Genomic DNA, 12,333 nt, shown 5'->3' on the forward strand with positions numbered 1-12,333 from the left:
GTATATCAACTCCTCTGCCTTTAGTTTACTTCCTTTAGTATAGCTTCATTTGTTTGGGTCTTGAAGGTTTTTTACCCTACTGCTGCTGCTAAGTCGCTTCAGTCGTGTCCGACTCTGTGCGACCCCATAGACAGCCTCCTACCAGGCTCCTCCGTCCCTGGGATTCTCCAGGCTGGAGTAGGTTGCCACTTCCTTCTCCAATGCATGAAAGTGAAAAGTGAAAGTGAAGTCACTCAGTCATGTCCAACTCTTAGCGACCCCATGGACTGCAGCCTACCAGGCTCCTCTGTCCATGGGATTTTCCAGGCAAGAGTACTGGAGTGGGGTGCCATTGCCTTCTCCGTAATTAGTTAAGGTGATACCAATTAATTTTCCTTATCACTTGGCATTAACTAAGAGTTGCAAATAAAGAAAAACAGGTCTCTGGAAAATGTTGGAAGGTACCAGGAAGGAAGAAAGGGAAACATATGGGAGATAAGAAGACTCCAAAACAAACTCTATGGGCCTCACGTTTTTGTCTAAGGTATTCCAAGCTACGTCACTGTTAGAGGCCATACCAAGGTTACTTACTTCTGGAATATGGAATGTTGTGTTGTGTTAAATCAGTTCAGTCATGTCCAACTCTGCAACCCTATGGACTATAACCCACCAGGCTCCTCTGTCCATGGGATTTTCCAGGCAAGAACACTGGAGTGGATTGCCATGCCATCCTCCAAGGGATCTTCCCGACCCAGGGATCAAACCCGCATCTCTTAGGTCTCCTGCATTGACAGGTGGGTTCTTTACCACTAGCGCCACCTGAGAAGCCCCATATGGAATGTAGGACCACGTTTACCACTAAATGGATGGCTCACAGCCCAATACCAACAATAACCAAAACTACCAGAAGGGGGCACTAGTGGTTCCAAGTCAGAGTGTCCCTGAGAGCTTCACTGTAGTAAATTCAACTGCTCCAAGAGCTGGCTGTATTATATGGCAACTAGGAACCTCAATAAAGCCAAGCCCATCACCTCTCTCACCCAACTGCCAGGACAGGTGTAGCTTTCTGTTGTTAATGTCTTTATGTTCATGTTGGCATTAGAACTTCTGACCTGTGGCACCAGAATGGCACAGTCTGACTGAGTTCTACACCTAGAATTTCTAATTTCAAGTGATCATGCCCTAAATCAGTGTTTTGAGAAGCATTTTCCCTAATGTTTTTCCTCCAAATACATCCATCAGCTGAATCAGTAAATATTGTCTCCTCTAGCTGATACTCAACATTTAAAATACTGCAGTGCTGGACTTCCTTGGTGGTACAGTGGTTATGATTCTGCCTTGCAATGCAAGGGCACAGGTTCCATCCCTGCTCCGGGAAGATCCCACACACCACAGAGCAATTAAAAGCCTGAGCACCGCAGCTACTAAGCCGACATAGTGCAACTATGGAAGCCCACGTGCCTAGAGCCTGTGCTCCACAACAAGAGAAGCCCCCACAATGAGAAAGCCGTGCGTGGCAACAAAGAGTAGCCCCTGTTCACTGCAACTAGAGAAAGCCTGCATGCAGCAACAAAGACCCACCACAGCCAAAAAGTTAAATAAATAAACTTTAAGAAATAAAATATTGCAGTACGTATTATTCATTATCTGGATAAGAAGGCCAAAAGCATAACTTAAAATTACTAGGAAAACAAAAGGCCTTAGATTTTTCACTGTCCCTAGCTAGGAAGAGTGAGGAGGAATATTCGAGCAGATGGCAGTAATTTTCCTCTCCTGGGACCAGACCAAACAGAGAACCAAAAAGCAAGAAGGAACCATATCAATCTGCTGAATGTCCAAAGAAATTTCACATGTATTTTAGTGAACCGCAAAACTAACCTAAGTTAGCCACAGAACAAAGTGTTTGCTAAAGCACAGCAAACCAGAACTAACCTGCTTTCTAAAACAGCTGAGTATTATAATAATGATCAAAGAGAACTTGAATCTTGCTTTTGGTAATTCACAATCCATAATCAGGAGTGTCTTCCAAAAGATGAGTTTGGGATGAGGTAAAAAAACAAAGACCTTCATTAAGTTCTGTATGTGGCAAGAGCAAATCCCTAAGTATGAGGTGGGGGGAGTGCAGACAGACTGCAGAAACACCAAAGGCTGGAACAGATCCCGATGGCAATGGGAGTGGAGTGTGGTAGAAAGCCTTAAAACCTCCAGGAACCAAGTTGAAACAGATACACAAGAGAATGATTCTACTTCATGGTCGATTATTATGAACTGACCCTTAGAATGTATATGAAAGTTGATCACAGGGCCTTACAAGTATGAGATGCTCAACAAATATCCAACTTGAGTTGCCCGCTGTGAAAAAGGCTACAGTAATAGAAGAGAGATTGAAAATTATGTGTGACTTCACTGGCTGTATTTTTACCTTGACGTGGGCATTTGCTAAATCAAAGGAATAATCCATTAGAGACCGGATTTGGTCAGTCAAGCTTTTGTGCATCTCTATTAGGGAAAGGATTTATTTTCATCTTATACATGTAAACAATTACATGAAAGCATTTCACTCTCAAGCATTAATGTCGAGAACAGAACATTTTGTTTCTCCTTTTTCAAGGCCTTCTCCCTTCAGTCTGGCTGGGCAGCACTTAAACTGTAGGATGTCTGATTTGTCTACCTTCCTCAGAAGCACCTGGGAGCTTGTTAACCATGCACACTCCTGGGTCACACCTCCTGTAGGTGAGAGGCAGGAATCTTTTTTCACATCTTTCTAAGAGACTGCTTTGCACCCTCAACTTTAAAAGTCCCTGAGCTAGGAATAGATGTTCAAGCAGCTAACTCACTTGGGCAAGGTCAAGAGGCGGTCAAGTATGGCCATGGATTTTCCCAAGGCCAACAACCAATGGTGGGTGTGCTGGTAAATGTTTCAACAGTCAGCTCTCTAAAAGAAAGCCTCCATTTGTAGCATTTGCCATTTCTGCCGTGTCAATACTCTCACTATAGCTGATTTCAAGCTACCAGTGTGACATCACCTAGTGTGGACTTGAGAAGGGGTACGCAGCAGTGCACGTTTATATAGTAGCCCTACCATGGAGGTATAATAGATGTAAATAACCTTAAGATCAAAAATTATAGTAAAAGGGGGACTTCCCTGGTGGTCAAGCAATTAAGACTCTTCACTTTCATTGCAGGGTGCACAGGTTCAATCCCTGGTCAGGGAACTAAGATCCTGCATGGCTCATGGCAACCAAAAAAAAAAAAAAAACTTATAGTAAAAGGTAGGAAAATAATTAGGAAGTGATGAGTTTTTGAGTACTTTCCTTTGTCTTCACTATATTTTATCTTGTAATTTAAATTTTAAGTATGACTGTCTAATACATCAGTTCAGTTCAGTCACTCAGTCGTGTCTGACTATTTGGGACCCCATGGACTGCAGCAGCACACCAGGCTTCCCTGTCTGTCACCAACTCCCAGAGCTTACTTAAACTCATGTCCATCAAGTCAGTGATGCTATCCAACCATCTCATCCTCTGTTGTCCCCTTCTCCTCCAGCTTTCACTCTTTCCCAGCATCAGGGTCTTTTAAGAAGAGTCAGCTCTTCACATCAGGTGGCCAAAGTATTGGAGCTTCAGCTTCAGCATCAGTCCTTCCAATGAATATTCAGGACTGATTTCCTTTAGGATTGACTGATTCAATCTCCTTACTGGCCAAGGGACTCTCAAGAGTCTTCTCCAACACCACAATTCAAAAGCATCAATTCTTCGCACTCAGCTTTCTTTATGGTTCAACTCTCACATCCATATATGACTACTGGAAAAACCATAGCTTTCACAATTCTGACCTTTGTCTAATACATGGCTTGCAAATTTAATGATCAGCTCTCATAGGTATTATAAGCTGGCACCAGCACACCACTGCCTGCAACTATTCCTGAAAGATGCACCACCCTCCTTTTTCCTATGGATTAATCATGGCACATGACCAATCTTAAGAAAACCTACCATCTGCCCAGTGAGACAGGAGCAAGTAGGAGGTGGGCGGAAGGGAGGGAGCAAGGCTGTATGGAGATTAATTTTGTAAGTAACGAACATCCATGAATTGCTATTGATTTATTCACTCTTGTGGGGCCTGTGTGGCCAAACAGAACCCATGAGGCAGCTACTTTAGCTTCATTCAGAGGCTTGCCCTAGAGCCAGAGCTAAGAAAACGAGGGTACGTGTATATGCTGCAGCCCATGGGCAAAAACTGTCCTCTGCACCTTACACTCTATCAGGCACAACTTGCCTCAGATGAGGAGAGGGAAGGAGGTGTGCTTAGAATGCAGAGTCCAGGCCTCCCCAGGTTTCCTGAATTGGGATCAAAGGGAATCAGGCTCCAGAATTTGCATATTTACAAACTCACCATAAATTCTGATAAGCACTAACATTTTAGAACTCCTTGGTTGGAACAGCTGTTAGAGACAAGTACACATACCCCTGAGGGTACATGAAGACTTTCCAAGGCATAAATAGTTTTGTAGGCAAAGGTAGTTTTGTAGGAATCAATTTCCAGACCCTCCATTTTCATATGTCCTCAGATTTCCTAAAATCCATCTGCCTGAGAAAGAAGCAACCTGAAGAATCTCCTTTCCTGCCTCCCCCATTCATGATCACCTGTATCTCCCTTGCCATCAAATAGCCATCTCAAAACTTACTCTAAGGAATGGCCCCAGGGTGTAAAAACCGCCATAGAGACAAAGAGAGGGACAATTCAAAATACTATTATTGGGGCTGAGGACACGAGTGACTACAACAACGGGGTAGTGTTGGTTTCCAACTCTTTTCTGCCAACAAAATTGTATGAGTACCTGTCAGCTAACCATTAAAAAATCACTGATAATAGATCGGTATTTTTTAATATACTTGAAAAGGGTTCAAAGAATTGAATGGCAACATTATAACAAAATTCTCATCTACTTAAATTTGTGAATAATCTTCCTCAGTGCTTAGGTATATAAATGGAAAGGAAAATAGGAAGAAAGTGAAGCTGAAGCCTGTGTTGTTTTAGCAGTAAGAACTAGTCAGCCACAGAAATATGAACTAATTGAAAATCACCTCATACGCCTCATTTAGAGCTCTATTTCCAATCAAAATGTACTAGTGTTTAATAACTGATTAAAATTGTTGCATTTATTTTCATTGAGCCTTACAGCAATATAAATGTAAGGCTAACTCAATTAAGAAGAAAAGTAATATTTAGAGCATCTTGGTCACGTGAAATGAAAAATATGTTTAACATATGTATCTGTATATTGCTGCAAAGAAGTATGCTAGGATGATCAATATAAACATTTCCAAGAATGAAAATATATTAGGATAAAAATCTGGGAGAAGAGGAACAAAACTATATATTCAAGGAGAAAAGGGAATAATAAATAATTTTCAACTGTTAAAAAAGAGCTTGTCTACATGTATTTGAAAGTATGATGGTAGCTTTCAAGTAGTTATGGTGTGAATCCTATGGTTTATAAAATATATCTTTTAAAAGCTACTATTTAAAAAACAGAAAATTGAGAGATTTCCCTGGTGGTCCAGTGGTTGAGAATCCAGCTTGTAATGTAGGGGACATAGGTTCGATCCCTGATCAGGGAACTAGATCCCACATGTCACAGCTAAGACCTGAGGCAGCCAAATAAACATTAAAAATAAAAAACATAAAATTGAGAATGGGTTGGGGTGTTTTGTATAATGGAATAACTACTTATTCCTCCCCTCTCGTTCTTAAAAATAAAGTTCTGAAAAATATATATTGGATGGCAAAGTATTACAAAATTTAAGTAAACTCTTCTACCTTCAAATGGGCTCTTTGTAATAGGAAAGTTTTCAAGGATTTCTTTGAAATGATGGTGTGTTCCAGGAGCAGCTTGTATTCTGACTTTTTCATTAGCTTTCTGACTTGGGACAAGTAGCTTCCCCCCTCCCTGGGCTTCATTATCCCTACTTGCAGAATAAGGGACTGAACACAAAGATATTTCACGTCCTTCCTGCTCTAACTGGTGATCTCACCTATTTCTCTTAGTTGGTTTAAACATCAGTGTATTTTCCCTTTCAGTTCAGTTCAGTCGCTCAGTCGTGTCCGACTCTTTGAGACCCTATGAATTGCAGCACGCCAGGCCTCCCTGTCCATCACCAACTCCCGGAGTTCACCCAAACCCATATCCATCGAATCCGTGATGCCATCCAGCCATCTCATCCTCTGTCGTCCCCTTCTGCTCCTGCCCCCAACCCCTCCCAGCATCAGAGTCTTTTCCAATGAGTCAACTCTTCGCATGAGGTGGCCAAAGTATTGGAGTTTCAGCTTTAGCACCATTCCTTCCAAAGAACACCCAGGACTGATCTCCTTTAGAATAGACTGGTTGGATCTCCTTGCAGTCCAAGGGACTCTCAAGAGTCTTCTCCAACACCACAGTTCAAAAGCATCAATTCTTCGGCGCTCAGCTTTCTTCACAGTCCAACTCTCACATCCATACATGGCTACTGGAAAAACTAAAGCCTTGACTAGACGGACTTTTGTTGGCAAAGTAATGTCTCTGCTTTTGAATATGCTATCTAGGTTGGGCATAACTTTCCTTCCAAGGAGTAAGCATCTTTTAATTTCATGGCTGCAATCACCATTTGCAGTGATTTTGGAGCCCAAAAATATAAAGTCTGACACTGTTTCCACTGTTTCCCCATCTATTTCCCATGAAGTGATGGGACAACATGCCATGATCTTAGTTTTCTGAATGTTGAGCTTTAAGCAAACTTTTTCACTCTCCTCTTTCACTTTCATCAAGAAGCTTTTTAGTTCCTCTTCACTTTCTGCCATAAGGGTGGTATCATCTGCATATCTGAGGTTATTGATATTTCTCCCAGCAATCTTGATTCCAGCTTGTGCTTCTTCCAGCCCAGCGTTTCTCATGATGTACTCTACATATAAGTGGTTTTAGGCCATTGTGTAATTTCAGTTCACTTCCACTAGAGGGCAGCCAGAGAAAGGAGATGGTGCTTAAAAAAAAATTGGCGGAAGGAACATGTTACATCGACAAAAATGAAATTGGAGTTTCTGCTGGTTTCATTTCTCTTAACGATTGTGCTCCTATATTACACGAAGAAATTTTGAGAAGTAATTTACATAATTTTCTTTTTATTCAATGTAAGGAAATCAAGTATATACTTGCCTTGTTCATACTGCCTATCCCCAGCTAAGAAATTCAATCTTTACTAAATCAGTCTTAAAGCTCACTCCTTCCCCCTTCTTTTTACTGGGATTTCCAATCAAGAATTTTGATTAGAAACCTTCATTGATTTCCATTTGCTTACCACAAAAAATTCTACACTCTGGACAACTTTGTAATCAGCTTTGTTTCCCATAACTCCCCAGGAATTATCCTGTACCCCAGAGATGTGTCTTTCCATGCAAATCCCCCAAATGTAGCCATGATCTTTGCAGGGCTGAACTAGCTGTGGTGTGACAGAAAGAGCCCCAAGCTAGAATCAAAAGATCTTATTACACAGAACTTAGAGAGATGGTTGATTTCAGGGCTAGACAAGGTAGGCACAAGATGGTCCTGGAACATGCTGTTATTCCATAAATTAAGGAAATGCTCAAAATAAATGATGGGAGTATGTCACAAGAACAGGAACCAGCTTGAAAGGGCCATAGGCCAAATCTCTGACAAATTGAGAAGCAAAATAAGTATGGTAATGAAATATGAAACCCTGAAAAAACAGAAAGCCATGAGTCCATACCAATAATAGATAGAAACACATACATACACATATAAATGGAGGAACGTGAAGGGATCTTGTTTAGAGTATGCAATGGTGAAGGCAAAAGAAGTACTTGAGTTGGAAAATCAACATCATGTTAAGTATTGGTCAGAGTCAACAATGACTTTGATTAGCAGTAGGATAGTTGCATGGTCTTAAAGTATTACCCCACAAATTGCTTGTTAATTGCATAGTAAAAAAAAAAAAAAACTATACAGTGAGGAAATTGAATAACATCTTGACCAAGTGATAAAATTAACATCACCAAGGTGTCTCCAGATGTGACACCCTGAGAAGTACCCAGCATTGCCTTTGTAGTATCTCAGTTGAGAATGTCAAACCTGAATGTCAAACAAACCTCAAATAAGGAACATTCTATTGAAAAAATAAAGAGGAGAGTGAGGACTGTACTCCTTGAGAATATCAATATCATAAAAGACAAAGTCTACGGAAATATCTCCAGATTAAAGAGATTAAAGAGACATGACCATTAAATATATACATGATCTTAGACTGGACCCTGTATGGGAGGATCATGCTATAAAGGACATTATTGGTCAATTGACAAAATTGGAATAAGATGGTAGATCACATAAAATTGTATCAATATTAAATTTACTGAAGTTGATAACTATACTGTGCTCATATAAAAGAATATCCCTATTCTTATGAAATACATGCTGAAATATTTAGGAGTAATTGGTCATAAACTTCCCTGGTGGCTCAGAAAGTAAATAATTTGCTTGCAATGTGGCATACCTGGGTTAAGACCCTGGGTCGGAAGATATCCCTGGAGAAGGGAATGGCACCCCACTACAGTATTCTTGCCGGGAAAGTCCCATGATCAGAGGAGCCTGAGGGCTACAATCCAGGGAGTCACAAAGAGTTGGACATGACTGAGCAACTGACACTTTAAATCATTCATAAATTATGTGACATTCTCAAATGGTTCAGAAAAAATGAATGTGTATACACAGAGAGAGCATGTGTTATAACAGTAATCAGAGGTATTCTCTGTACCATTCTTGAAACTTTTCTGTAATTTTGAGATTTCTCAGTTTACAAGCTTAAAAACTATGGTTGCAAATCCTGATCATGCCCTTCAGATCTCAGGCAACATATATGACTTCTCAACAGGGGCAGCTACCAATCCTTGTTGCTTACCATGGGTCAAAGTGGGAAGTATTGTACCTGCATTAACTCAGTCCTCAAAACAGTATTCCAGGGGAGGTTTTACCCTGCCTATATGGATGAGAAAACTAAGGCTCCAAGAAGTTAAATAACTTGCCCAACATCACCTAGTTATTAAGTGGTAGGGCTGAGATTTGAACCCATGTCTGATACTAGCAACTCATTCCCAAAGAAGATAATCGTACTTAGTCATATTTTTCTTTTTACATGGTAATTATGATATCCTAGAATGGGAAAGACTAGAGATCTCTTCAAGAAAATTAGAGATACCAAGGGAACATTTCATGCAAATATGGGCTCAATAAAGGACAGAAATGGTAGGGACCTAACAGAAGCAGAAGATATTAAGAAGAGGTGGCAAGAATACACAGAAGAACTGTACAAAAAAGATCTTCATGACCCAGATAATCACGATGATGTGATCACTCACCTAGAGCCAGACATACTAGAATGTGAAGTCAAGCGGGCCTTAGAAAGCATCACTACAAACAAAGCTAGTGGAGGTGATGGAATTCCAGTTGAGCTATTTCAAATCCTGAAAGATGATGCTGTGAAAGTGCTGCACTCAACATGCCAGCAAATTTGGAAAACTCAGCAGTGGCCACAGGACTGGAAAAGCTCAGTTTTCATTCCAATCCCAAAGAAAGGCAATGCCAAGGAATGCTCAAACTACCGCATGATTGCACTCATCTCACATGCTAGTAAAGTAATGCTCAAAATTCTCCAAGCCAGGCTTCAGCAAAACGTGAACCGTGAACTTCCAGATGTTCAAGCTGGTTTTAGAAAAGGCAGAGGAACCAGAGATCAAATTGCCAACATCCACTGGATCATCAAAAAGCAAGAGAGTTCCAGAAAAGCATCTATTTCTGCTTTATTGACTATGCCAAAGCCTTTGACTGTGTGGATCACAATAAACTGTGGAAAATTCTGAAAGAGATGGGAATACCAGACCACTTGAGCTGCCTCTTAAGAAATCTGTATGCAGGTCAGGAAGCAACAGTTAGAACTGGACATGGAACAACAGACTGATTCCAAATAGGAAAAGGAGTATGTCAAGCCTGTATATTGTCACCCTGCTTATTTAACTTAGATGCAGAATACATCATGAGAAACGCTGGGCTGGATGAAGCACAAGCTAGAATCAAGATTGCCGGGAGAAATATCAATAACCTCAGATATGCAGATGACACCACCCTTATGGCAGAAAGTGAAGAAGAACTAAAAAGCTTCTTGATGAAAGTAAAAGAGGAGAGTGAAAAAGTTGGCTTAAAGCTCAACTTTCAAAAACTAAGATCATGGCATCTTGTCCCATCACTTCAGTTCAGTTCAGTTCATTCACTCAGTCATGTCCGACTCTTTGAGACCCCATGAATTGCAGCACGCCAGGCCTCCCTGTCCATCACCAACTCCTGGAGTTCACCCAAACTCATGTCCATCGAGTTGGTGATGCCATCCAACCATCTCATCCTCTGTCGTCCCCTTCTTCTCCTGCCCCCAATCCCTCCCAGCATCAGAGTCTTTTCCAAGGAGTCAACTCTTCGCATGAGGTGGCCAAAGTACTGGTGTTTCAGCTTTAGCATCATTCCTTCCAAAGAACACCCAGGACTGATCTTCTTTAGAATAGACTGGTAGGATCTCCTTGCAGTCCAAGGGACTCTCAAGAGTCTTCTCCAACACCACAGTTCAAAAGCATCAATTCTTCAGCACTCAGCTTTCTTCACAGTCCAACTCTCACATCCATAAAAACCACTGGAAAAACCATAGCCTTGACTAGACGGACCTTAGTTGGCAAAGTAATGTCTCTGCTTTTGAATATGCTATCTAGGTTGGTCATAACTTTCCTTCCAAGGAGTAAGTGTCTTTTAATCTCATGGCTGCAAGCACCATCTGCAGGGACTTTGGAGCCCCCAAAAATAAAGTCTGACACTGTTTCCACTGTTTCCCCATCTATTTCCCATGAAGTGATGGGACCAGATGCCATGATCTTCGTTTTCTGAATGTTGAGCTTTAAGCCAACTTTTTCACTCTCCTCTTTTACTTTCATCAAGAAGCTTTTTAGTTCTTCTTCACTTTCTGCCATAAGGGTGGTATCATCTGCATATCTGAGGTTATTGATATTTCTCTCAGCAATCTTGATTCTAGCTTGTGTTTCTTCCAGCCCAGTGTTTCTCATGAGGTACTCTGCATCTAAGTTAAATAACCAGGGTGACAATATACAGCCTTGACATACTCCTTTTCCTATTTGGAACCAGTCTGTTGTTCCATGTCCAGTTCTAACGTTGCTTCCTGACCTGCATGCACGTTTCTCAAGAGGCAGTTCAGGTGGTCTGGTATTCCCATCTCTTTCAGAATTTTCCACAGTTTATTGTGATCCACACAGTCAAAGGCTTTGGCATAGTCAATAAAGCAGAAATAGATGTTTTTCTGGAACTCTCTTGCTTTTTGATGATCCAGTGGATGTTGGCAATTTGATCTCTGGTTCCTCTGCCTTTTCTAAAACCAGCTTGAACACCTGGAAGTTCACGGTTCACATATTGCTGAAGCCTGGTTTGGAGAATTTTGAGCATTACTTTACTAGCATGTGAGATGAGTGCAATCATGCGGTAGTTTGAGCATTCCTTGGCATTGCCTTTCTTTGGGATTGGAATGAAAACTGAGCTTTTCCAGTCCTGTGGCCACTGCTGAGTTTTCCAAATTTGCTGGCATATTGAATGCAGCACTTTCACAGCATCATCGTTCAGGATTTGAAATAGCTCAACTGGAATTCCATCACCTCCACTAGCTTTGTTTGTAGTGATGCTTTCTAAGGCCCACTTGACTTCACATTCTAGGATGTCTGGCTCTAAGTAAGTGATCACATCATCGTGATTATCTGGGTCATGAAGATCTTTTTGTACAGTTCTTCTGTGTATTCTTGCCACCTCTTCTTAATATCTTCTGCTTCTGTTAGGTCCCTACCATTTCTGTCCTTTATCAAGCCCATATTTGCATGAAATGTTCCCTTGGTATCTCTAATTTTCTTGAAGAGATCTCTAGTCTTTCCCATTCTGTTGTTTTCCTCTATTTCTTTGCATTGATCACTGAAGAAGGCTTTCTTATCTCTCCTTGCTGTTCTTTGGAATTCTGCATTCAGATGCTTATATCTTCCCTTTTCTCCTTTGCTTTTCACTTCTCTTCTTTTCACAGCTGTTTGTAAGGCCTCCCCAGACAGCCAGTTTGCTTTTGTGCATTTCTTTTCCATGGGGATGGTCTTGATCTCTGTCTCCTGTACAATGTCATGAACCTCATTCCATAGTTCATCAGGCACTCTATCAGATCTAGTCCCTTAAATCTATTTCTCACTTCCACTGTATAAGCATAAGGGATTTGATTTAGGTCA

The sequence above is a fragment of the Bos javanicus genome, chromosome X, assembly GCF_032452875.1.
Source record: "Bos javanicus breed banteng chromosome X, ARS-OSU_banteng_1.0, whole genome shotgun sequence".
In the NCBI taxonomy this organism is placed as follows: Eukaryota; Metazoa; Chordata; class Mammalia; order Artiodactyla; family Bovidae; genus Bos; species Bos javanicus.